Here is a 23,518-nt window from a genome sequence, read left to right as displayed (position 1 = left end):
GCACCTTTGTCAAGGACGTATCCCTGGACAAAGGCCTCCACGATGGCTGCCGCCGACTGGTTGGCCAGGGGCCAGGCCATAGGCCAGCGCGTGAAATATTCAACCCCGGTTAGCAAATACCTATTTCCCCTAAGGGTGGCGGGGAACGGTCCTAGAATGTCCAGCGCGACGAGTTCATTCACCCGGGAAACCCTGATAGATTGCAGGGGCGGGTTCGACTCCTTCGCTGGTGGTTTGCGCTGCGCACATCTAGGGCACGATCCTAATAGATCCCCGACATCCCTTGTCATGCCCGGCCAAAATAAATCAAGTTGGAGCAAGGCCAGGGTCTTTTGGGTACCCAGGTGGAGGAGGCGCTCGTGAGCGGCCCACACCACCCTACCCCGTAACCCCGAAGGGACCACCAGCCGGTGGCGATGGGATTTCCCGTCCCAATGCATTAACAACCCACCGAGCATTTCCCATACGTCGGCATCACCCCTCCCCCGCCCCCGGTCCCTGACGCGGCGGCGCAACGCAAGGAGGGAAGTATCTTCCATTTGCAACCGGCCCCATTCCGTAGCAGGCAACCCCAACAGGGAATCAGAACCCTGTTGTGCGATAGAATTAGTCACTGATGCTGCGTCATCAGCAGCCGCCAAGACCGGGACAGGCAATTCAGCAGGATGCCTGCACCGACCCGACCCCAGGAGGCATGCGCATTCGGGGGTGGTTGGCATGCGTGACAGGGCGTCCGCGTTGGTGTGGCGAACGCCCTTACGGTACGTGGTCTGAAAATCAAAATCCTGGAGAACCTCCAGCCATCGAGACAATTGTCCCGATGGTTGTTGGACTCGCAGGGTGTACTGTAGCGCTGCATGGTCTGTACGGACGGTGAAACACTGTCCGTACAGATACGGCCGGTACTGCTGGATGAAGTAGACAATTGCCAGCAGTTCCCGACGCGTGACACAATATCGTTGCTCCGCTGGAGACAACACTCGGCTACCGTACGCGACCACCCGTTCGACGCCCTCGACCACCTGGGACAGCACGCCCCCAATACCTGTGTTGCTCGCGTCAGTATCGAGCACAAAGGGTTTTGAAAAATCGGGATAAACCAGGGGAGGGGCATTAACCAGAGCGTCCCGAAGTGAGCGGAACGCAGCCTCCTCCTCCTGTCCCCAATGGAAACGGACCCCCTTTGACGTCAAAGCGTGCAGGGGTTTAGCAATGGTGGCAAAGTCCGCGACAAAGCGTCGGTAGTATGACGCGAAACCAACAAAGCTCCTGACCTCTCCCACCGAGGTGGGAGTCGGCCAGGAGCTGACGCACTGCGTTTTGGCGGGATCAGTAGCAATACCCGAGCGCCCTACGATGTGCCCCAAATAACGTACCGATTCGCGCAACAAATGACACTTTTGGGGTTTAAATTTCAAATTAGCAGCCCGCATTTTGAGGAAAACGGCCCGCAACCTCTGGAGATGCTCGTCAAATGTTCTGCTAAAGATGATAACGTCGTCCAAATAGATTAAACACGAATCCCACTGCAATCCAGCCAAAACCAATTCCATCAATTGCTGGAAAGTCGCCGGCGCCGAGTGTAATCCCATCGGCAACCGGTTAAATTGGAAGAGACCATGTGGCGTACGGAATGCGGTTTTAGGCTTAGATTCATCGTCCAGAGGAAGCTGCCAGAATCCCGAAAGCAAATCCAATGTGGAGAAGAATTGCGCCCCCGCCAAGGCGTCGAGCGATTCATCAATACGGGGAAGCGGGTATGCGTCAGCAACGGAAATTTTGTTGAGGCGGCGAAAATCGACGCAAAACCACAACGATCCATCCTGTTTCTTTACCAGAACGATCGGTGCTCCCCACGGGCTGGTAGAGGGAGAAATGATATCGGCGGCTAACATGTCATCAACAGCCGATTTGACATGGTCCTTCTCGGCGGGACTCAGCCGGAAGGGATTTTGGCGTATGGGCGCGCTGTCACCAGTATCAATATGGTGACGCAGCAAATGGGTGCAGCCCAGATCGAATTTGTTTTGACTAAACAAATTGGCGAATTCGCGCAATAGTGTCCTAAGCTTTTGACGCTCTACATCCGACAGGTCCGTCGATCCCGCACAAAGCGCCTCAAGCCACCCTTCATCGGTGTCCGAATGTGGAGTCGGCAGAGTGGCAGCCTGCACGTGATTTGCGACAGACTCCTCACAGGGCACCGGCGTTGCGTGAGCAAGCACGGTCCCTTGGGGAATTACCACGGCCTGCGACCCCACATTGAGGACCGCGATGAAGGGGTCCCCGTCCCCCCTTACAATGGTCTGAGCGGGAATCAAATGCGGCCCGCTATCCCCAGCCCTAGATGGCCCGAGCAGGACACCCTGGTCCCCAACACCCTTAGCGAAGGGCCTACGAAGCTTTAGGGGCACCAACATTTGTGCCCCCGGCGGCACGCGAACCGTCTGAACTACAAACGCGGGTACCGTCGCGAGCGCCGGGCGATCCGTAGTAGGGGAAGGCAAAAACGCCATCCGCCGTCCCGACGGGAGTTCAATGCAACCCTGATTAATCATAATCCGAATCGGCATTTTGCCCAAGAAATCCGTCCCCAGCAGGCACGGAACCGCCAGCGAGGAGGACACAAAAATAGGGCCGGACAATTTAATATCACCGATCGAAATTTGCGCGCGAATCTGCCCCATGATACCCAGTGAGCCCCCGTTAGCAGCGTAGAATGGCACATTAACCGGTAGCAAGGGACGACTTTGGACAGGGAGAATGTTGTATATTAGTTCCGAAATGATGGTTGCCGACGCACCTGTATCGACGAGGATACGCACTTCGACCCCGTCAATATACCCTACTACGGCCGACGACCCCGACGGCGCAGCTAGAACGCGATGGGCCAACACGGACCACTGGGCGGGTTCGAATTCGGTCCCCATAGTGGTTCGTGTTGGCCCCACGGTGTGCAATGTTGGCCCCCCGTTCGTTGCGGTGTGTACATGTGTAACGGGTGTGTGCTTTGGCCAAACATGTGGGGTGCCGCGACTCGCCGGGTCATGTCGGTGGAGCTTGGGAGGAGGAGGAGGAGGGCCAGCGTCCCCGCGAGGCGTCGTCCCCCGCTGTCGAGGGGAGGGCACCCCGAGGCGACGTGGCCCCGGATGCCGCAGTTATAGCAGCGCGGGAACGCAGGTGGTGAAGACGGGCGGTCGGAGCGGGCCGACCCATCCCGGTCCGCCCGTGCTCCCATCCGTTGCTGCTGTCGGAAGTCGGCGGCGTAGACCTCATCCGTCGGTGAGGTGATGGCAGCCACCGTACGGCCCGCAGCTGCCCTGCTGGCCTTCCTTCGCTGCGACAGGAGGTTGGCGTGGAGGAGCCGCGCCGCTTGGAGGGAACCCATCTCCACGTCCTCCTGCGCGACGATAGCGACGTCCAGGTCGTCCGCCAGCAGAAGGATCTTCTCGGTGACCATGGCGTCGACGCCTTGGTCATCCATACGAGGGAAGGCCGTCTTTGCGAGCGCCAGAAGGCTCGTACGGTAGGCGAGGGGCGACTCCTTCGCACCCCGCTGGCGGTCGTAGAATCGCTGCCTACACTCCGCCGAGGGTCCGTAAACCCCAGCCAGCAATTGCAGCGCCATCTGAAGAGTAGAGCGCTTGTCCCTCGATGCGGACGTAAGAGCGGCGAGGGCGTCACCGTCAAGGAGCGCCGGTAGTGCGCAGAGGGCTTCGTCGTCTGACCACCCCGCCATCTCTTGATGCGCGAGGAAGCGCCGCTGAAATCCCCCCCAGTCGCCCTCCTCAGCCACAAACTCCTTCAGCGGGGGCAGCCTTTGGTGTAGTGCAGCGACCGCCGTGGAGGCCCGCACTTTGATGTCCCCGCGACTCGGCCGAGCGTCAGCACGAACGGCAGCTGTAATCGCCTGTCGCGCAGATAGTGACGCTCCGTCCGAAGGCGGTGACGCGGCAGCCCCAGCGGAGCCGATGTTGGACCCCAAGTTGAGGTTGGCCACGCCCTCGGCAGCTGCTGCGGCGATGGCGGGACTTTCAAAAGTGCCGTCGGTAGAAATGGTGACGCAGCAATAGGGGCTTGCTCCGTCCACTCCGCGCATCAACCCGGTATTGCAGTTTCTCCGGGAATGGTGCACCTCCCTGCTGGGGGAGGAATATCATCAAACAAAAGTAGACTATGTTGGGTTTGCAAACCCCATTTCCGCTGTTTGTCCGTAATTGGGTGCGTTCTCTCCTGTTTTGTTACCAGTCCCCTCCATCTTCTCATTTGTGCCCTGGATAGCTGTCAAATTTCAAAAATCTATCAAACTATTTTCACAGGTATCCAGTCGGTGTGGGTCAAGAAGTAATATGTCATATGCACATGCACTTATATACAAACAGTTTGTTTTATCCTGTACTGCTCTGTTTGTTACGTCTTCATAACGCAGTATTGCCCATAATTCCGTAATTTACCTATCTTAGTCTATCTTGCTTCATGTGCTATGTAGAAAGGCCTTAGGCTGAAATTTTACTATACCTTCCTTTAGGGACAGTGTTTATTAACGAACGATATTTTTTCGATAGTTTTTTTTCATTCATATGTATTGGTCGTACAATTTGTATTATTATATTAGCATTTTCAGATTCTAATTCTCTTAATCAATTACAATTGCACCTAAGAACTTCCTCGTTTGTTGGCAGAAACAAACTCGGTTTAATTTTTTCTGGGTGTGCCAAAGCCTTTTGCAGAAATTGAGATTTTGTCCCGGTTTCAAATATGAATGGCCGTGTGCGTGACTGATGCTTGTTTAATATTCCGTATCTCTTAACGCCATGGCACATGCGGAATGGTCGTGATAACTTCTGCGCATATTCTTTGGTAAATTCACGTAAAGTATTTTTTTGTAATTTTTGTTATTTTCTTTGAACCTATCTATGTGACTTTACCGAAAGACCCAAATAATATTCGCACAATAAGTTACCACGACCATTCCGCATGTGCCATGGTCTTAAAAATAACAAAGTAGTTTTTTCTTATTTTTTGATATTTTCTTTGAACCTATCTACATGACTTTACCGAAAGGCCCAAAGAATATGAATTCCTGCAGTCACGAAAGCTTTAAGTCAGTATTTATTGTGCGTAGTAACGGGTGGAGGCCCCATGGTGTAGAGAGAGTTTTGGCGTATGTAATCTCCACCACTGGCAAGTGTGTGTTATCGCTTCTCGGCCTTTTGGCTAAGATCAAGTGTAGTATCTGTTCTTATCAGTTTAATATCTGATACGTACCACATTGTGGTACCTTATATTAAATAGATTTTTGGGACGGGGAGATGGAATAGGGGCTTGCTCCGTCCACTCTGCGCATCAACCCGGTATTGCAGTTTCTCCGGGAATGGTGCACCTCCCTGCTGGGGGAGGAATATCATCAAACAAAAGTAGACTATGTTGGGTTTGCAAACCCCATTTCCGCTGTTTGTCCGTAATTGGGTGCGTTCTCTCCTGTTTTGTTACCAGTCCCCTCCATCTTCTCATTTGTGCCCTGGATAGCTGTCAAATTTCAAAAATCTATCAAACTATTTTCACAGGTATCCAGTCGGTGTGGGTCAAGAAGTAATATGTCATATGCACATGCACTTATATACAAACAGTTTGTTTTATCCTGTACTGCTCTGTTTGTTACGTCTTCATAACGCAGTATTGCCCATAATTCCGTAATTTACCTATCTTAGTCTATCTTGCTTCATGTGCTATGTAGAAAGGCCTTAGGCTGAAATTTTACTATACCTTCCTTTAGGGACAGTGTTTATTAACGAACGATATTTTTTCGATAGTTTTTTTTCATTCATATGTATTGGTCGTACAATTTGTATTATTATATTAGCATTTTCAGATTCTAATTCTCTTAATCAATTACAATTGCACCTAAGAACTTCCTCGTTTGTTGGCAGAAACAAACTCGGTTTAATTTTTTCTGGGTGTGCCAAAGCCTTTTGCAGAAATTGAGATTTTGTCCCGGTTTCAAATATGAATGGACGTGTGCGTGACTGGTGCTTGTTTAATATTCCGTATCTCTTAACGCCATGGCACATGCGGAATGGTCGTGATAACTTCTGCGCATATTCTTTGGTAAAGTCACGTAAAGTATTTTTTTGTAATTTTTGTTATTTTCTTTGAACCTATCTACGTGACTTTACCGAAAGACCCAAATAATATTCGCACAATAAGTTACCATGACCATTCCGCATGTGCCATGGTGTTAAAAATAACAAAGTAGTTTTTTGTAATTTTTTGATATTTTCTTTGAACCTATCTACATGACTTTACCGAAAGGCCCAAAGAATATGAATTCCTGCAGTCACGAAAGCTTTAAGTCAGTATTTATTGTGCGTAGTAACGGGTGGAGGCCCCATGGTGTAGAGAGAGTATTGGCGTATGTAATCTCCACCACTGGCAAGTGTGTGTCATCGCTTCTCGGCCTTTTGGCTAAGATCAAGTGTAGTATCTGTTCTTATCAGTTTAATATCTGATACGTGCCACATTGTGGTACCTTATATTAAATAGATTTTTGGGACAGGGAGATGGAATAGGGGCTTGCTCCGTCCACTCTGCGCATCAACCCGGTATTGCAGTTTCTCCGGGAATGGTGCACCTCCCTGCTGGGGGAGGAATATCATCAAACAAAAGTAGACTATGTTGGGTTTGCAAACCCCATTTCCGCTGTTTGTCCGTAATTGGGTGCGTTCTCTCCTGTTTTGTTACCAGTCCCCTCCATCTTCTTATTTGTGCCCTGGATAGCTGTCAAATTTCAAAAATTTATCAAACTATTTTCACAGGTATCCAGTCGGTGTGGGTCAAGAAGTAATATGTCATATGCACATGCACTTATATACAAACAGTTTGTTTTATCCTGTACTGCTCTGTTTGTTACGTCTTCATAACGCAGTATTGCCCATAATTCCGTAATTTACCTATCTTAGTCTATCTTGCTTCATGTGCTATGTAGAAAGGCCTTAGGCTGAAATTTTACTATACCTTCCTTTAGGGACAGTGTTTATTAACGAACGATATTTTTTCGATAGTTTTTTTTCATTCATATGTATTGGTCGTACAATTTGTATTATTATATTAGCATTTTCAGATTCTAATTCTCTTAATCAATTACAATTGCACCTAAGAACTTCCTCGTTTGTTGGCAGAAACAAACTCGGTTTAATTTTTTCTGGGTGTGCCAAAGCCTTTTGCAGAAATTGAGATTTTGTCCCGGTTTCAAATATGAATGGACGTGTGCGTGACTGGTGCTTGTTTAATATTCCGTATCTCTTAACGCCATGGCACATGCGGAATGGTCGTGATAACTTCTGCGCATATTCTTTGGTAAAGTCACGTAAAGTATTTTTTTGTAATTTTTGTTATTTTCTTTGAACCTATCTATGTGACTTTACCGAAAGACCCAAATAATATTCGCACAATAAGTTACCATGACCATTCCGCATGTGCCATGGTGTTAAAAATAACAAAGTAGTTTTTTGTAATTTTTTGATATTTTCTTTGAACCTATCTACATGACTTTACCGAAAGGCCCAAAGAATATGAATTCCTGCAGTCACGAAAGCTTTAAGTCAGTATTTATTGTGCGTAGTAACGGGTGGAGGCCCCATGGTGTAGAGAGAGTATTGGCGTATGTAATCTCCACCACTGGCAAGTGTGTGTCATCGCTTCTCGGCCTTTTGGCTAAGATCAAGTGTAGTATCTGTTCTTATCAGTTTAATATCTGATACGTGCCACATTGTGGTACCTTATATTAAATAGATTTTTGGGACAGGGAGATGGAATAGGGGCTTGCTCCGTCCACTCTGCGCATCAACCCGGTATTGCAGTTTCTCCGGGAATGGTGCACCTCCCTGCTGGGGGAGGAATATCATCAAACAAAAGTAGACTATGTTGGGTTTGCAAACCCCATTTCCGCTGTTTGTCCGTAATTGGGTGCGTTCTCTCCTGTTTTGTTACCAGTCCCCTCCATCGTCTCATTTGTGCCCTGGATAGCTGTCAAATTTCAAAAATCTATCAAACTATTTTCACAGGTATCCAGTCGGTGTGGGTCAAGAAGTAATATGTCATATGCACATGCACTTATATACAAACAGTTTGTTTTATCCTGTACTGCTCTGTTTGTTACGTCTTCATAACGCAGTATTGCCCATAATTCCGTAATTTACCCATCTTAGTCTATCTTGCTTCATGTGCTATGTAGAAAGGCCTTAGGCTGAAATTTTACTATACCTTCCTTTAGGGACAGTGTTTATTAACGAACGATATTTTTTCGATAGTTTTTTTTCATTCATATGTATTGGTCGTACAATTTGTATTATTATATTAGCATTTTCAGATTCTAATTCTCTTAATCAATTACAATTGCACCTAAGAACTTCCTCGTTTGTTGGCAGAAACAAACTCGGTTTACTTTTTTCTGGGTGTGCCAAAGCCTTTTGCAGAAATTGAGATTTTGTCCCGATTTCAAATATGAATGGCCGTGTGCGTGACTGATGCTTGTTTAATATTCCGTATCTCTTAACGCCATGGCACATGCGGAATGGTCGTGATAACTTCTGCGCATATTCTTTGGTAAAGTCACGTAAAGTATTTTTTTGTAATTTTTGTTATTTTCTTTGAACCTATCTATGTGACTTTACCGAAAGACCCAATAATATTCGCACAATAAGTTACCACGACCATTCCGCATGTGCCATGGTGTTAAAAATAACAAAGTAGTTTTTTCTTATTTTTTGATATTTTCTTTGAACCTATCTACATGACTTTACCGAAAGGCCCAAAGAATATGAATTCCTGCAGTCACGAAAGCTTTAAGTCAGTATTTATTGTGCGTAGTAACGGGTGGAGGCCCCATGGTGTAGAGAGAGTTTTGGCGTATGTAATCTCCACCACTGGCAAGTGTGTGTTATCGCTTCTCGGCCTTTTGGCTAAGATCAAGTGTAGTATCTGTTCTTATCAGTTTAATATCTGATACGTACCACATTGTGGTACCTTATATTAAATAGATTTTTGGGACAGGGAGATGGAATAGGGGCTTGCTCCGTCCACTCCGCGCATCAACCCGGTATTGCAGTTTCTCCGGAAATGGTGCACCTCCCTGCTGGGGGAGGAATATCATCGAACAAAAGTAGACTATGTTGGGTTTGCAAACCCCATTTCCGCTGTTTGTCCGTAATTGGGTGCGTTCTCTCCTGTTTTGTTACCAGTCCCCTCCATCTTCTCATTTGTGCCCTGGATAGCTGTCAAATTTCAAAAATCTATCAAACTATTTTCACAGGTATCCAGTCGGTGTGGGTCAAGAAGTAATATGTCATATGCACATGCACTTATATACAAACAGTTTGTTTTATCCTGTACTGCTCTGTTTGTTACGTCTTCATAACGCAGTATTGCCCATAATTCCGTAATTTACCTATCTTAGTCTATCTTGCTTCGTGTGCTATGTAGAAAGGCCTTAGGCTGAAATTTTACTATACCTTCCTTTAGGGACAGTGTTTATTAACGAACGATATTTTTTCGATATTTGTTTTTTCATTCATATGTATTGGTCGTACAATTTGTATTATTATATTAGCATTTTCAGATTCGAATTCTCTTAATCAATTACAATTGCACCTAAGAACTTCCTCGTTTGTTGGCAGAAACAAACTCGGTTTAATTTTTTCTGGGTGTGCCAAAGCCTTTTGCAGAAATTGAGATTTTGTCCCGGTTTCAAATATGAATGGCCGTGTGCGTGATTGATGCTTGTTTAATATTCCGTATCTCTTAACGCCATGGCACATGCGGAATGGTCGTGATAACTTCTGCGCATATTCTTTGGTAAAGTCACGTAAAGTATTTTTTTGTAATTTTTGTTATTTTCTTTGAACCTATCTATGTGACTTTACCAAAAGACCCAAATAATATTCGCACAATAAGTTACCACGACCATTCCGCATGTGCCATGGTGTTAAAAATAACAAAGTAGTTTTTTCTTATTTTTTGATATTTTCTTTGAACCTATCTACATGACTTTACCGAAAGGCCCAAAGAATATGAATTCCTGCAGTCACGAAAGCTTTAAGTCAGTATTTATTGTGCGTAGTAACGGGTGGAGGCCCCATGGTGTAGAGAGAGTTTTGGCGTATGTAATCTCCACCACTGGCAAGTGTGTGTTATCGCTTCTCGGCCTTTTGGCTAAGATCAAGTGTAGTATCTGTTCTTATCAGTTTAATATCTGATACGTACCACATTGTGGTACCTTATATTAAATAGATTTTTGGGACAGGGAGATGGAATAGGGGCTTGCTCCGTCCACTCCGCGCATCAACCCGGTATTGCAGTTTCTCCGGAAATGGTGCACCTCCCTGCTGGGGGAGGAATATCATCGAACAAAAGTAGACTATGTTGGGTTTGCAAACCCCATTTCCGCTGTTTGTCCGTAATTGGGTGCGTTCTCTCCTGTTTTGTTACCAGTCCCCTCCATCTTCTCATTTGTGCCCTGGATAGCTGTCAAATTTCAAAAATCTATCAAACTATTTTCACAGGTATCCAGTCGGTGTGGGTCAAGAAGTAATATGTCATATGCACATGCACTTATATACAAACAGTTTGTTTTATCCTGTACTGCTCTGTTTGTTACGTCTTCATAACGCAGTATTGCCCATAATTCCGTAATTTACCTATCTTAGTCTATCTTGCTTCATGTGCTATGTAGAAAGGCCTTAGGCTGAAATTTTACTATACCTTCCTTTAGGGACAGTGTTTATTAACGAACGATATTTTTTCGATATTTGTTTTTTCATTCATATGTATTGGTCGTACAATTTGTATTATTATATTAGCATTTTCAGATTCTAATTTTCTTAATCAATTACAATTGCACCTAAGAACTTCCTCGTTTGTTGGCAGAAACAAACTCGGTTTAATTTTTTCTGGGTGTGCCAAAGCCTTTTGCAGAAATTGAGATTTTGTCCCGGTTTCAAATATGAATGGCCGTGTGCGTGACTGATGCTTGTTTAATATTCCGTATCTCTTAACGCCATGGCACATGCGGAATGGTCGTGATAACTTCTGCGCATATGCTTTGGTAAAGTCACGTAAAGTATTTTTTTGTAATTTTTGTTATTTTCTTTGAACCTATCTATGTGACTTTACCGAAAGACCCAAATAATATTCGCACAATAAGTTACCACGACCATTCCGCATGTGCCATGGTGTTAAAAATAACAAAGTAGTTTTTTCTTATTTTTTGATATTTTCTTTGAACCTATCTACATGACTTTACCGAAAGGCCCAAAGAATATGAATTCCTGCAGTCACGAAAGCTTTAAGTCAGTATTTATTGTGCGTAGTAACGGGTGGAGGCCCCATGGTGTAGAGAGAGTTTTGGCGTATGTAATATCCACCACTGGCAAGTGTGTGTTATCGCTTCTCGGCCTTTTGGCTAAGATCAAGTGTAGTATCTGTTCTTATCAGTTTAATATCTGATACGTACCACATTGTGGTACCTTATATTAAATAGATTTTTGGGACAGGGAGATGGAATAGGGGCTTGCTCCGTCCACTCCGCGCATCAACCCGGTATTGCAGTTTCTCCGGAAATGGTGCACCTCCCTGCTGGGGGAGGAATATCATCAAACAAAAGTAGACTATGTTGGGTTTGCAAACCCCATTTCCGCTGTTTGTCCGTAATTGGGTGCGTTCTCTCCTGTTTTGTTACCAGTCCCCTCCATCTTCTCATTTGTGCCCTGGATAGCTGTCAAATTTTAAAAATCTATCAAACTATTTTCACAGGTATCCAGTCGGTGTGGGTCAAGAAGTAATATGTCATATGCACATGCACTTATATACAAACAGTTTGTTTTATCCTGTACTGCTCTGTTTGTTACGTCTTCATAACGCAGTATTGCCCATAATTCCGTAATTTACCTATCTTAGTCTATCTTGCTTCATGTGCTATGTAGAAAGGCCTTAGGCTGAAATTTTACTATACCTTCCTTTAGGGACAGTGTTTATTAACGAACGATATTTTTTCGATAGTTTTTTTTTCATTCATATGTATTGGTCGTACAATTTGTATTATTATATTAGCATTTTCAGATTCTAATTCTCTTAATCAATTACAATTGCACCTAAGAACTTCCTCGTTTGTTGGCAGAAACAAACTCGGTTTACTTTTTTCTGGGTGTGCCAAAGCCTTTTGCAGAAATTGAGATTTTGTCCCGATTTCAAATATGAATGGCCGTGTGCGTGACTGATGCTTGTTTAATATTCCGTATCTCTTAACGCCATGGCACATGCGGAATGGTCGTGATAACTTCTGCGCATATTCTTTGGTAAAGTCACGTAAAGTATTTTTTTGTAATTTTTGTTATTTTCTTTGAACCTATCTATGTGACTTTACCGAAAGACCCAATAATATTCGCACAATAAGTTACCACGACCATTCCGCATGTGCCATGGTGTTAAAAATAACAAAGTAGTTTTTTCTTATTTTTTGATATTTTCTTTGAACCTATCTACATGACTTTACCGAAAGGCCCAAAGAATATGAATTCCTGCAGTCACGAAAGCTTTAAGTCAGTATTTATTGTGCGTAGTAACGGGTGGAGGCCCCATGGTGTAGAGAGAGTTTTGGCGTATGTAATCTCCACCACTGGCAAGTGTGTGTTATCGCTTCTCGACCTTTTGGCTAAGATCAAGTGTAGTATCTGTTCTCATCAGTTTAATATCTGATACGTACCACATTGTGGTACCTTATATTAAATAGATTTTTGGGACAGGGAGATGGAATAGGGGCTTGCTCCGTCCACTCCGCGCATCAACCCGGTATTGCAGTTTCTCCGGAAATTGTGCACCTCCCTGCTGGGGGAGGAATATCATCGAACAAAAGTAGACTATGTTGGGTTTGCAAACCCCATTTCCGCTGTTTGTCCGTAATTGGGTGCGTTCTCTCCTGTTTTGTTACCAGTCCCCTCCATCTTCTCATTTGTGCCCTGGATAGCTGTCAAATTTCAAAAATCTATCAAACTATTTTCACAGGTATCCAGTCGGTGTGGGTCAAGAAGTAACATGTCATATGCACATGCACTTATATATAAACAGTTTGTTTTATCCTGTACTGCTCTGTTTGTTACGTCTTCATAACGCAGTATTGCCCATAATTCCGTAATTTACCTATCTTAGTCTATCTTGCTTCATGTGCTATGTAGAAAGTCCTTAGGCTGAAATTTTACTATACCTTCCTTTAGGGACAGTGTTTATTAACGAACGATATTTTTTCGATAGTTTTTTTTCATTCATATGTATTGGTCGTACAATTTGTATTATTATATTAGCATTTTCAGATTCTAATTCTCTTAATCAATTACAATTGCACCTAAGAACTTCCTCGTTTGTTGGCAGAAACAAACTCGGTTTAATTTTTTCTGGGTGTGCCAAAGCCTTTTGCAGAAATTGAGATTTTGTCCCGGTTTCAAATATGAATGGCCGTGTGCGTGACTGATGCTTGTTTAATATTCCGTATCTCTTAACGCCATGGCACATGCGGAATGGTCGTGATAACTTCTGCGCATATGCTTTGGTAAAGTAACGTAAAGTATTTTTTTGTAATTTTTGTTATTTTCTTTGAACCTATCTATGTGACTTTACCGAAAGACCCAAATAATATTCGCACAATAAGTTACCACGACCATTCCGCATGTGCCATGGTGTTAAAAATAACAAAGTAGTTTTTTCTTATTTTTTGATATTTTCTTTGAACCTATCTACATGACTTTACCGAAAGGCCCAAAGAATATGAATTCGTGCAGTCACGAAAGCTTTAAGTCAGTATTTATTGTGCGTAGTAACGGGTGGAGGCCCCATGGTGTAGAGAGAGTTTTGGCGTATGTAATCTCCACCACTGGCAAGTGTGTGTTATCGCTTCTCGGCCTTTTGGCTAAGATCAAGTGTAGTATCTGTTCTTATCAGTTTAATATCTGATACGTACCACATTGTGGTACCTTATATTAAATAGATTTTTGGGACAGGGAGATGGAATAGGGGCTTGCTCCGTCCACTCCGCGCATCAACCCGGTATTGCAGTTTCTCCGGAAATGGTGCACCTCCCTGCTGGGGGAGGAATATCATCGAACAAAAGTAGACTATGTTGGGTTTGCAAACCCCATTTCCGCTGTTTGTCCGTAATTGGGTGCGTTCTCTCCTGTTTTGTTACCAGTCCCCTCCATCTTCTCATTTGTGCCCTGGATAGCTGTCAAATTTCAAAAATCTATAAAACTATTTTCACAGGTATCCAGTCGGTGTGGGTCAAGAAGTAATATGTCATATGCACATGCACTTATATACAAACAGTTTGTTTTATCCTGTACTGCTCTGTTTGTTACGTCTTCATAACGCAGTATTGCCCATAATTCCGTAATTTACCTATCTTAGTCTATCTTGCTTCATGTGCTATGTAGAAAGGCCTTAGGCTGAAATTTTACTATACCTTCCTTTAGGGACAGTGTTTATTAACGAACGATATTTTTTCGATAGTTTTTTTTCATTCATATGTATTGGTCGTACAATTTGTATTATTATATTAGCATTTTCAGATTCTAATTCTCTTAATCAATTACAATTGCACCTAAGAACTTCCTCGTTTTTGGCAGAAACAAACTCGGTTTAATTTTTTCTGGGTGTGCCAAAGCCTTTTGCAGAAATTGAGATTTTGTCCCGGTTTCAAATATGAATGGCCGTGTGCGTGACTGATGCTTGTTTAATATTCCGTATCTCTTAACGCCATGGCACATGCGGAATGGTCGTGATAACTTCTGCGCATATTCTTTGGTAAAGTCACGTAAAGTATTTTTTTGTAATTTTTGTTATTTTCTTTGAACCTATCTATGTGACTTTACCGAAAGACCCAAATAATATTCGCACAATAAGTTACCACGACCATTCCGCATGTGCCATGGTGTTAAAAATAACAAAGTAGTTTTTTCTTATTTTTTGATATTTTCTTTGAACCTATCTACATGACTTTACCGAAAGGCCCAAAGAATATGAATTCCTGCAGTCACGAAAGCTTTAAGTCAGTATTTATTGTGCGTAGTAACGGGTGGAGGCCCCATGGTGTAGAGAGAGTTTTGGCGTATGTAATCTCCACCACTGGCAAGTGTGTGTTATCGCTTCTCGGCCTTTTGGCTAAGATCAAGTGTAGTATCTGTTCTTATCAGTTTAATATCTGATACGTACCACATTGTGGTACCTTATATTAAATAGATTTTTGGGACAGGGAGATGGAATAGGGGCTTGCTCCGTCCACTCCGCGCATCAACCCGGTATTGCAGTTTCTCCGGAAATGGTGCACCTCCCTGCTGGGGGAGGAATATCATCAAACAAAAGTAGACTATGTTGGGTTTGCAAACCCCATTTCCGCTGTTTGTCCGTAATTGGGTGCGTGCTCTCCTGTTTTGTTACCAGTCCCCTCCATCTTCTCATTTGTGCCCTGGATAGCTGTCAAATTTCAAAAATCTATCAAACTATTTTCACAGGTATCCAGTCGGTGTGGGTCAAGAAGTAATATGTCATATGCACATGCACTCAGCTTATTGTAGAGTATAGTAAGTTTACTGATGATGCTATGTAGTTTATACTTTAGTTTGTCATGCAGTTTATACTGTAGTTTTTTACGTGGTTGTTTAGTAACTACAGCTACATACTATTAACATTCCTTTCCTTTGTTAATGCTCCCCCCCTTCCCCCCCCCCCTTTGATGCTGCTAATCCTGCATAATGCACGGGCATAGTATTGATTTGGAACCCCCCCCGCCCACCTCCTACGCATTTTCCATATGCTGAATTCCTCTTGATATGCAAATTATTTTGTTTAGGCGCTCTTCTTCCCACCTCCCCCCCCCTCTAACCCAGCTTAAATATACGCTCCAAGCTTGGGGTGTTTCATTCTTCGCCTGAGGATGGCTGCTTGCGTTGTGGCCGAAACGTCGTGAGAATTGTTTTATTATGTTTTATTTTTATTATTTTATTACTTCCCTTCTACGTGACTTTACCGAAAGAACCAAGAAGATATATATAAACAGTTTGTTTTATCCTGTACTGCTCTGTTTGTTACGTCTTCATAACGCGGTATTGCCCATAATTCCGTAATTTACCTATCTTAGTCTATCTTGCTTCATGTGCTATGTAGAAAGGCCTTAGGCTGAAATTTTACTATACCTTCCTTTAGGGACAGTGTTTATTAACGAACGATATTTTTTCGATAGTTTTTTTTCATTCATATGTATTGGTCGTACAATTTGTATTATTATATTAGCATTTTCAGATTCTAATTCTCTTAATCAATTACAATTGCACCTAAGAACTTCCTCGTTTGTTGGCAGAAACAAACTCGGTTTTATTTTTTCTGGGTGTGCCAAAGCCTTTTGCAGAAATTGAGATTTTGTCCCGGTTTCAAATATGAATGGCCGTGTGCGTGACTGATGCTTGTTTAATATTCCGTATCTCTTAACGCCATGGCACATGCGGAATGGTCGTGATAACTTCTGCGCATATTCTTTGGTAAAGTCACGTAAAGTATTTTTTTGTAATTTTTGTTATTTTCTTTGAACCTATCTATGTGACTTTACCGAAAGACCCAAATAATATTCGCACAATAAGTTACCACGACCATTCCGCATGTGCCATGGTGTTAAAAATAACAAAGTAGTTTTTTCTTATTTTTTGATATTTTCTTTGAACCTATCTACATGACTTTACCGAAAGGCCCAAAGAATATGAATTCCTGCAGTCACGAAAGCTTTAAGTCAGTATTTATTGTGCGTAGTAACGGGTGGAGGCCCCATGGTGTAGAGAGAGTTTTGGCGTATGTAATCTCCACCACTGGCAAGTGTGTGTTATCGCTTCTCGGCCTTTTGGCTAAGATCAAGTGTAGTATCTGTTCTTATCAGTTTAATATCTGATACGTACCACATTGTGGTACCTTATATTAAATATATTTTTGGGACAGGGAGATGGAATAGAGGCTTGCTCCGTCCACTCCGCGCATCAACCCGGTATTGCAGTTTCTCCGGAAATGGTGCACCTCCCTGCTGGGGGAGGAATATCATCAAACAAAAGTAGACTATGTTGGGTTTGCAAACCCCATTTCCGCTGTTTGTCCGTAATTGGGTGCGTTCTCTCCTGTTTTGTTACCAGTCCCCTCCATCTTCTCATTTGTGCCCTGGATAGCTGTCAAATTTCAAAAATCTATCAAACTATTTTCACAGGTATCCAGTCGGTGTGGGTCAAGAAGTAATATGTCATATGCACATGCACTTATATACAAACAGTTTGTTTTATCCTGTACTGCTCTGTTTGTTACGTCTTCATAACGCAGTATTGCCCATAATTCCGTAATTTACCTATCTTAGTCTATCTTGCTTCATGTGCTATGTAGAAAGGCCTTAGGCTGAAATTTTACTATACCTTCCTTTAGGGACAGTGTTTATTAACGAACGATATTTTTTCGATATTTGTTTTTTCATTCATATGTATTGGTCGTACAATTTGTATTATTATTATATTAGCATTTTCAGATTCTAATTCTCTTAATCAATTACAATTGCACCTAAGAACTTCCTCGTTTGTTGGCAGAAACAAACTCGGTTTAATTTTTTCTGGGTGTGCCAAAGCCTTTTGCAGAAATTGAGATTTTGTCCCGGTTTCAAATATGAATGGCCGTGTGCGTGACTGATGCTTGTTTAATATTCCGTATCTCTTAACGCCATGGCACATGCGGAATGGTCGTGATAACTTCTGCGCATATTCTTTGGTAAAGTCACGTAAAGTATTTTTTTGCAATTTTTGTTATTTTCTTTGAACCTATCTATGTGACTTTACCGAAAGACCCAAATAATATTCGCACAATAAGTTACCACGACCATTCCGCATGTGCCATGGTGTTAAAAATAACAAAGTAGTTTTTTCTTATTTTTTGATATTTTCTTTGAACCTATCTACATGACTTTACCGAAAGGCCCAAAGAATATGAATTCCTGCAGTCACGAAAGCTTTAAGTCAGTATTTATTGTGCGTAGTAACGGGTGGAGGCCCCATGGTGTAGAGAGAGTTTTGGCGTATGTAATCTCCACCACTGGCAAGTGTGTGTTATCGCTTCTCGGCCTTTTGGCTAAGATCAAGTGTAGTATTTTGCCTCACCAACACCTATTTTACCTGGAATGGCACCTTCTACAAACAGAATGAGGGTACCCCTATGGGCTCCCCCTTGTCACCAGTTATAGCCAACACGTTCATGGAAAAGTTTGAATCAGACGCCATCCAGACATCCACCCTGCGTCCTTCCCTGTGGAAGAGATATGTGGATGACACTTTCGTCATCTGGCCACATGGCCTCCCAGCATTGAACCACTTCTTGGACCACATCAATTCTAGACACCCATCTATCAGATTCACCATGGAAGTGGAGAAAGACGATAAACTACCATTCTTGGATATTCTGTTTAAGAGGAGGCTTGACGGATCCTTGGGACATTCTGTCTACAGGAAAGCCACCCACACAAATTCCTACTTGAAACCGGATTCCCACCACCACCCATCTCAAAAGAATTATCTCATCAAAACGCTATACCACAGAGCCCATGGCATTTCTGACCAACACCACCTGACTGATGAATTAAGACATGTACATCGGGCCCTCAGGATGAACGGATACTCTGACCGCACTATCCGCCAAGCTGTCTCTCCCACCACACAGAAACAACCACATGAAACTCTGACCAAAACTATCACGTTACCATACATAGCAGGCGTGACCAAAAAGATCTCCAAAATTCTAAACAAACATAAGATCCAAGTCCGATTCAGTACAGTGCATAAAATCCGTGATCTGATTCCATCTGTGAAGGATGTCGTTCCTGACTTACAGTATCCTGGAGTCTACAAATTGAGTTGCATTTGTGGTGATTGCTACATTGGAGAAACAAAACGTCATGTTGCTGATCGTGTCCGCGAGCACAAGTCAGATCTGAAACACGGCAGAACTGATTCTTCGGCCGTTGCCGATCATTGCTACAACTCGGCGGGCTCTCATGAAATTGTCTTTTCCGAGACCAAGGTTCTCTGCAAACCTCCGGGCTACCATCAAAGGTTTGTACACGAAGCCATACAAATATACAAACACAGACATAATTTCAACCGTGATGATGGGTACAAACTCAGTAATCACTGGAAAGATGTTATTAACCACGCAAAAAAGACTTAATTACACTTTTTGGACCATCTTATCTGACAGGCACTATTTTAATTTACTTCACCGAGTGTTAACATCCACAGTGTTTAACAGTAATCTCTTCATTGTTCTTTGATCACCGCTCGCCACGTTTCCATTCATTGTGTTGAGCACTACGTGATGTCTTTGATCACCGCTCGCCCTCCGTCCCGGCGCGTCTCCATTCATTGTGTTGAGCACTGCGTGCAGTCTTTGATCGCCGCTCGCCCTCCGTCCCGACACGTCTCCATTCATTGTGTTGAGCACTGCGTGCAGTCTTTGATCACCGCTCCTCCTCCCTCCCGATACGTTTCCATTCATTGGCTACCACAGCCTGATAAGCTCTCCCCCCCCTCTCCACCTCCCTTCAACTTGCTTATAAGGGATTACATCTTGAATCATTGCTTCACTTGATGCAGCTAATTCGGCTGTGACGGTCCCACCTGATGACGGAGACTTGTGTTGCCTCCGAAACGTCGTGAATTTTATTTTGTTTTGTTTTATTTTACTTTCATTAATTTTAATGTTTTTACCTACGTGACTTTACCGAAAAAATCTGAGAATATGTAGTATCTGTTCTTATCAGTTTAATATCTGAAACGTACCACATTGTGGTACCTTATATTAAATAGATTTTTGGGACAGGGAGATGGAATAGGGGCTTGCTCAGTCCACTCTGCGCATCAACCCGGTATTGCAGTTTCTCCGGGAATGGTGCACCTCCCTGCTGGGGGAGGAATATCATCAAACAAAAGTAGACTATGTTGGGTTTGCAAACCCCATTTCCGCTGTTTGTCCGTAATTGGGTGCGTTCTCTCCTGTTTTGTTACCAGTCCCCTCCATCTTCTCATTTTTGCCCTGGATAGCTGTCAAATTTCAAAAATCTATCAAACTATTTTCACAGGTATCCAGTCGGTGTGGGTCAAGAAGTAATATGTCATATGCAAATGCACTTATATACAAACAGTTTGTTTTATCCTGTACTGCTCTGTTTGTTACGTCTCCATAACGCAGTATTGCCCATAATTCCGTAATTTACCTATCTTAGTCTATCTTGCTTCATGTGCTATGTAGAAAGGCCTTAGGCTGAAATTTTACTATACCTTCCTTTAGGGACAGTGTTTATTAACGAACGATATTTTTTCGATCGTTTTTTTTCATTCATATGTATTGGTCGTACAATTTGTATTATTAAATTAGCATTTTCAGATTCTAATTGTCTGAATCAATTACACTTGCACCTAATAACTTCCTCGTTTGTTGGCAGAAACAAACTCGGTTTAATTATTTCTGGGTGTGCCAAAGCCTTTTGCAGAAATTGAGATTTTGTCCCGGTTTCAAACATGAATGGCCGTGTGCGTGACTGATGCTTGTTTAATATTCCGTATCTCTTAACACCATGGCACATGCGGAATGGTCGTGATAACTTCTGCGCATATTCTTTGGTAAAGTCACGTAAAGTATTTTTTTGTAATTTTTGTTATTTTCTTTGAACCTATCTATGTGACTTTACCGAAAGACCCAAATAATATTCGCACAATAAGTTACCACGACCATTCCGCATGTGCCATGGTGTTAAAAATAACAAAGTAGTTTTTTGTTAGTTTTTTTTATATTTCTCTGAACCTATCTACATGACTTTACCGAAAGGCCCAAAGAATATGAATTCCTGCAGTCACGAAAGCTTTAAGTCAGTATTTATTGTGCGTAGTAACGGGTGGAGGCCCCATGGTGTAGAGAGAGTCTTGGCGTATGTAATCTCCACCACTGGCAAGTGTGTGTTATCGCTTCTCGGCCTTTTGGCTAAGATCAAGTGTAGTATCTGTTCTTATCAGTTTAATATCTGATACGTACCACATTGTGGTACCTTATATTAAATTGATTTTTGGGGCAGGGAGTTGGAATAGGGGCTTGCTCCGTCCACTCCGCGCATCAACCCGGTATTGCAGTTTCTCCGGAAATGGTGCACCTCCCTGCTGGGGGAGGAATATCATCGAACAAAAGTAGACTATGTTGGGTTTGCAAACCCCATTTCCGCTGTTTGTCCGTAATTGGGTGCGTTCTCTCCTGTTTTGTTACCAGTCCCCTCCATCTTCTCATTTGTGCCCTGGATAGCTGTCAAATTTCAAAAATCTATCAAACTATTTTCACAGGTATCCAGTCGGTGTGGGTCAAGAAGTAACATGTCATATGCACATGCACTTATATATAAACAGTTTGTTTTATCCTGTACTGCTCTGTTTGTTACGTCTTCATAACGCAGTATTGCCCATAATTCCGTAATTTACCTATCTTAGTCTATCTTGCTTCGTGTGCTATGTAGAAAGGCCTTAGGCTGAAATTTTACTATACCTTCCTTTAGGGACAGTGTTTATTAACGAACGATGTTTTTTCGATATTTTTTTTTCATTCATATGTATTGGTCGTACAATTTGTATTATTATATTAGCATTTTCAGATTCTAATTCTCTTAATCAATTACAATTGCACCTAAGAACTTCCTCGTTTGTTGGCAGAAACAAACTCGGTTTAATTTTTTCTGGGTGTGCCAAAGCCTTTTGCAGAAATTGAGATTTTGTCCCGGTTTCAAATATGAATGGCCGTGTGCGTGACTGATGCTTGTTTAATATTCCGTATCTCTTAACGCCATGGCACATGCGGAATGGTCGTGATAACTTCTGCGCATATGCTTTGGTAAAGTCACGTAAAGTATTTTTTTGTAATTTTTGTTATTTTCTTTGAACCTATCTATGTGACTTTACCGAAAGACCCAAATAATATTCGCACAATAAGTTACCACGACCATTCCGCATGTGCCATGGTGTTAAAAATAACAAAGTAGTTTTTTCTTATTTTTTGATATTTTCTTTGAACCTATCTACATGACTTTACCGAAAGGCCCAAAGAATATGAATTCCTGCAGTCACGAAAGCTTTAAGTCAGTATTTATTGTGCGTAGTAACGGGTGGAGGCCCCATGGTGTAGAGAGAGTCTTGGCGTATGTAATCTCCACCACTGGCAAGTGTGTGTCATCGCTTCTCGGCCTTTTGGCTAAGATCAAGTGTAGTATCTGTTCTTATCAGTTTAATATCTGATACGTACCACATTGTGGTACCTTATATTAAATAGATTTTTGGGACAGGGAGATGGAATAGGGGCTTGCTCCGTCCACTCCGCGCATCAACCCGGTATTGCAGTTTCTCCGGGAATGGTGCACCTCCCTGCTGGGGGAGGAATATCATCAAACAAAAGTAGACTATGTTGGGTTTGCAAACCCCATTTCCGCTGTTTGTCCGTAATTGGGTGCGTTCTCTCCTGTTTTGTTACCAGTCCCCTCCATCTTCTCATTTGTGCCCTGGATAGCTGTCAAATTTCAAAAATTTATCAAACTATTTTCACAGGTATCCAGTCGGTGTGGGTCAAGAAGTAATATGTCATATGCACATGCACTTATATACAAACAGTTTGTTTTATCCTGTACTGCTCTGTTTGTTACGTCTTCATAACGCAGTATTGCCCATAATTCCGTAATTTACCTATCTTAGTCTATCTTGCTTCATGTGCTATGTAGAAAGGCCTTAGGCTGAAATTTTACTATACCTTCCTTTAGGGACAGTGTTTATTAACGAACGATATTTTTTCGATATTTGTTTTTTCATTCATATGTATTGGTCGTACAATTTGTATTATTATATTAGCATTTTCAGATTCTAATTCTCTTAATCAATTACAATTGCACCTAAGAACTTCCTCGTTTTTGGCAGAAACAAACTCGGTTTAATTTTTTCTGGGTGTGCCAAAGCCTTTTGCAGAAATTGAGATTTTGTCCCGGTTTCAAATATGAATGGCCGTGTGCGTGACTGATGCTTGTTTAATATTCCGTATCTCTTAACGCCATGGCACATGCGGAATGGTCGTGATAACTTCTGCGCATATTCTTTGGTAAAGTCACGTAAAGTATTTTTTTGTAATTTTTGTTATTTTCTTTGAACCTATCTATGTGACTTTACCGAAAGACCCAAATAATATTCGCACAATAAGTTACCACGACCATTCCGCATGTGCCATGGTGTTAAAAATAACAAAGTAGTTTTTTCTTATTTTTTGATATTTTCTTTGAACCTATCTACATGACTTTACCGAAAGGCCCAAAGAATATGAATTCCTGCAGTCACGAAAGCTTTAAGTCAGTATTTATTGTGCGTAGTAACGGGTGGAGGCCCCATGGTGTAGAGAG

General features: G+C 42.8%; 12 non-coding genes and 2 pseudogenes across 12 annotated transcripts; all 14 read left to right on the top strand.

Moving 5' to 3' along the window:
- The first annotated feature begins 5,197 nt into the window (after positions 1–5,197).
- Positions 5,198–5,388, top strand: LOC144723774 (U2 spliceosomal RNA). Its single transcript, XR_013586300.1, has one exon. It is a non-coding gene; the product is annotated as a U2 spliceosomal RNA (small nuclear RNA).
- Positions 5,389–6,445: 1,057 nt separating this feature from the next.
- On the top strand, positions 6,446–6,636 carry LOC144723815 (U2 spliceosomal RNA). The gene has a single exon (XR_013586342.1). It is a non-coding gene; the product is annotated as a U2 spliceosomal RNA (small nuclear RNA).
- Positions 6,637–7,693: 1,057 nt separating this feature from the next.
- On the top strand, positions 7,694–7,884 carry LOC144723814 (U2 spliceosomal RNA). Its single transcript, XR_013586340.1, has one exon. It is a non-coding gene; the product is annotated as a U2 spliceosomal RNA (small nuclear RNA).
- A 1,056-nt stretch (positions 7,885–8,940) lies between these two features.
- LOC144723806 (U2 spliceosomal RNA) lies at positions 8,941–9,131 on the top strand. Its single transcript, XR_013586333.1, has one exon. It is a non-coding gene; the product is annotated as a U2 spliceosomal RNA (small nuclear RNA).
- A 1,058-nt stretch (positions 9,132–10,189) lies between these two features.
- LOC144723805 (U2 spliceosomal RNA) lies at positions 10,190–10,380 on the top strand. The gene has a single exon (XR_013586332.1). It is a non-coding gene; the product is annotated as a U2 spliceosomal RNA (small nuclear RNA).
- A 1,058-nt stretch (positions 10,381–11,438) lies between these two features.
- LOC144723804 (U2 spliceosomal RNA) lies at positions 11,439–11,629 on the top strand. The gene has a single exon (XR_013586331.1). It is a non-coding gene; the product is annotated as a U2 spliceosomal RNA (small nuclear RNA).
- Positions 11,630–12,686: 1,057 nt separating this feature from the next.
- Positions 12,687–12,877, top strand: LOC144723860 (U2 spliceosomal RNA). Its single transcript, XR_013586386.1, has one exon. It is a non-coding gene; the product is annotated as a U2 spliceosomal RNA (small nuclear RNA).
- Positions 12,878–13,934: 1,057 nt separating this feature from the next.
- Positions 13,935–14,125, top strand: LOC144723803 (U2 spliceosomal RNA). Its single transcript, XR_013586329.1, has one exon. It is a non-coding gene; the product is annotated as a U2 spliceosomal RNA (small nuclear RNA).
- Positions 14,126–15,181: 1,056 nt separating this feature from the next.
- Positions 15,182–15,372, top strand: LOC144723802 (U2 spliceosomal RNA). Its single transcript, XR_013586328.1, has one exon. It is a non-coding gene; the product is annotated as a U2 spliceosomal RNA (small nuclear RNA).
- Positions 15,373–16,911: 1,539 nt separating this feature from the next.
- On the top strand, positions 16,912–17,102 carry LOC144723834 (U2 spliceosomal RNA). The gene has a single exon (XR_013586360.1). It is a non-coding gene; the product is annotated as a U2 spliceosomal RNA (small nuclear RNA).
- Positions 17,103–18,163: 1,061 nt separating this feature from the next.
- Positions 18,164–18,244, top strand: LOC144723870 (U2 spliceosomal RNA; annotated as a pseudogene).
- A 1,589-nt stretch (positions 18,245–19,833) lies between these two features.
- LOC144723864 (U2 spliceosomal RNA) lies at positions 19,834–20,006 on the top strand (annotated as a pseudogene).
- Positions 20,007–21,064: 1,058 nt separating this feature from the next.
- Positions 21,065–21,255, top strand: LOC144723753 (U2 spliceosomal RNA). The gene has a single exon (XR_013586279.1). It is a non-coding gene; the product is annotated as a U2 spliceosomal RNA (small nuclear RNA).
- Positions 21,256–22,312: 1,057 nt separating this feature from the next.
- LOC144723896 (U2 spliceosomal RNA) lies at positions 22,313–22,503 on the top strand. Its single transcript, XR_013586413.1, has one exon. It is a non-coding gene; the product is annotated as a U2 spliceosomal RNA (small nuclear RNA).
- The last annotated feature ends 1,015 nt before the right edge of the window (positions 22,504–23,518 follow it).

Source organism: Lampetra planeri, chromosome 18 (genome assembly GCF_965212315.1).
Source record: "Lampetra planeri chromosome 18, kcLamPlan1.2.h2, whole genome shotgun sequence".
NCBI lineage: Eukaryota > Metazoa > Chordata > Hyperoartia > Petromyzontiformes > Petromyzontidae > Lampetra > Lampetra planeri.
The sequence above is the reverse complement of the archived record's forward strand: the minus strand, read 5'-3'. Positions and strand labels throughout refer to the sequence as shown.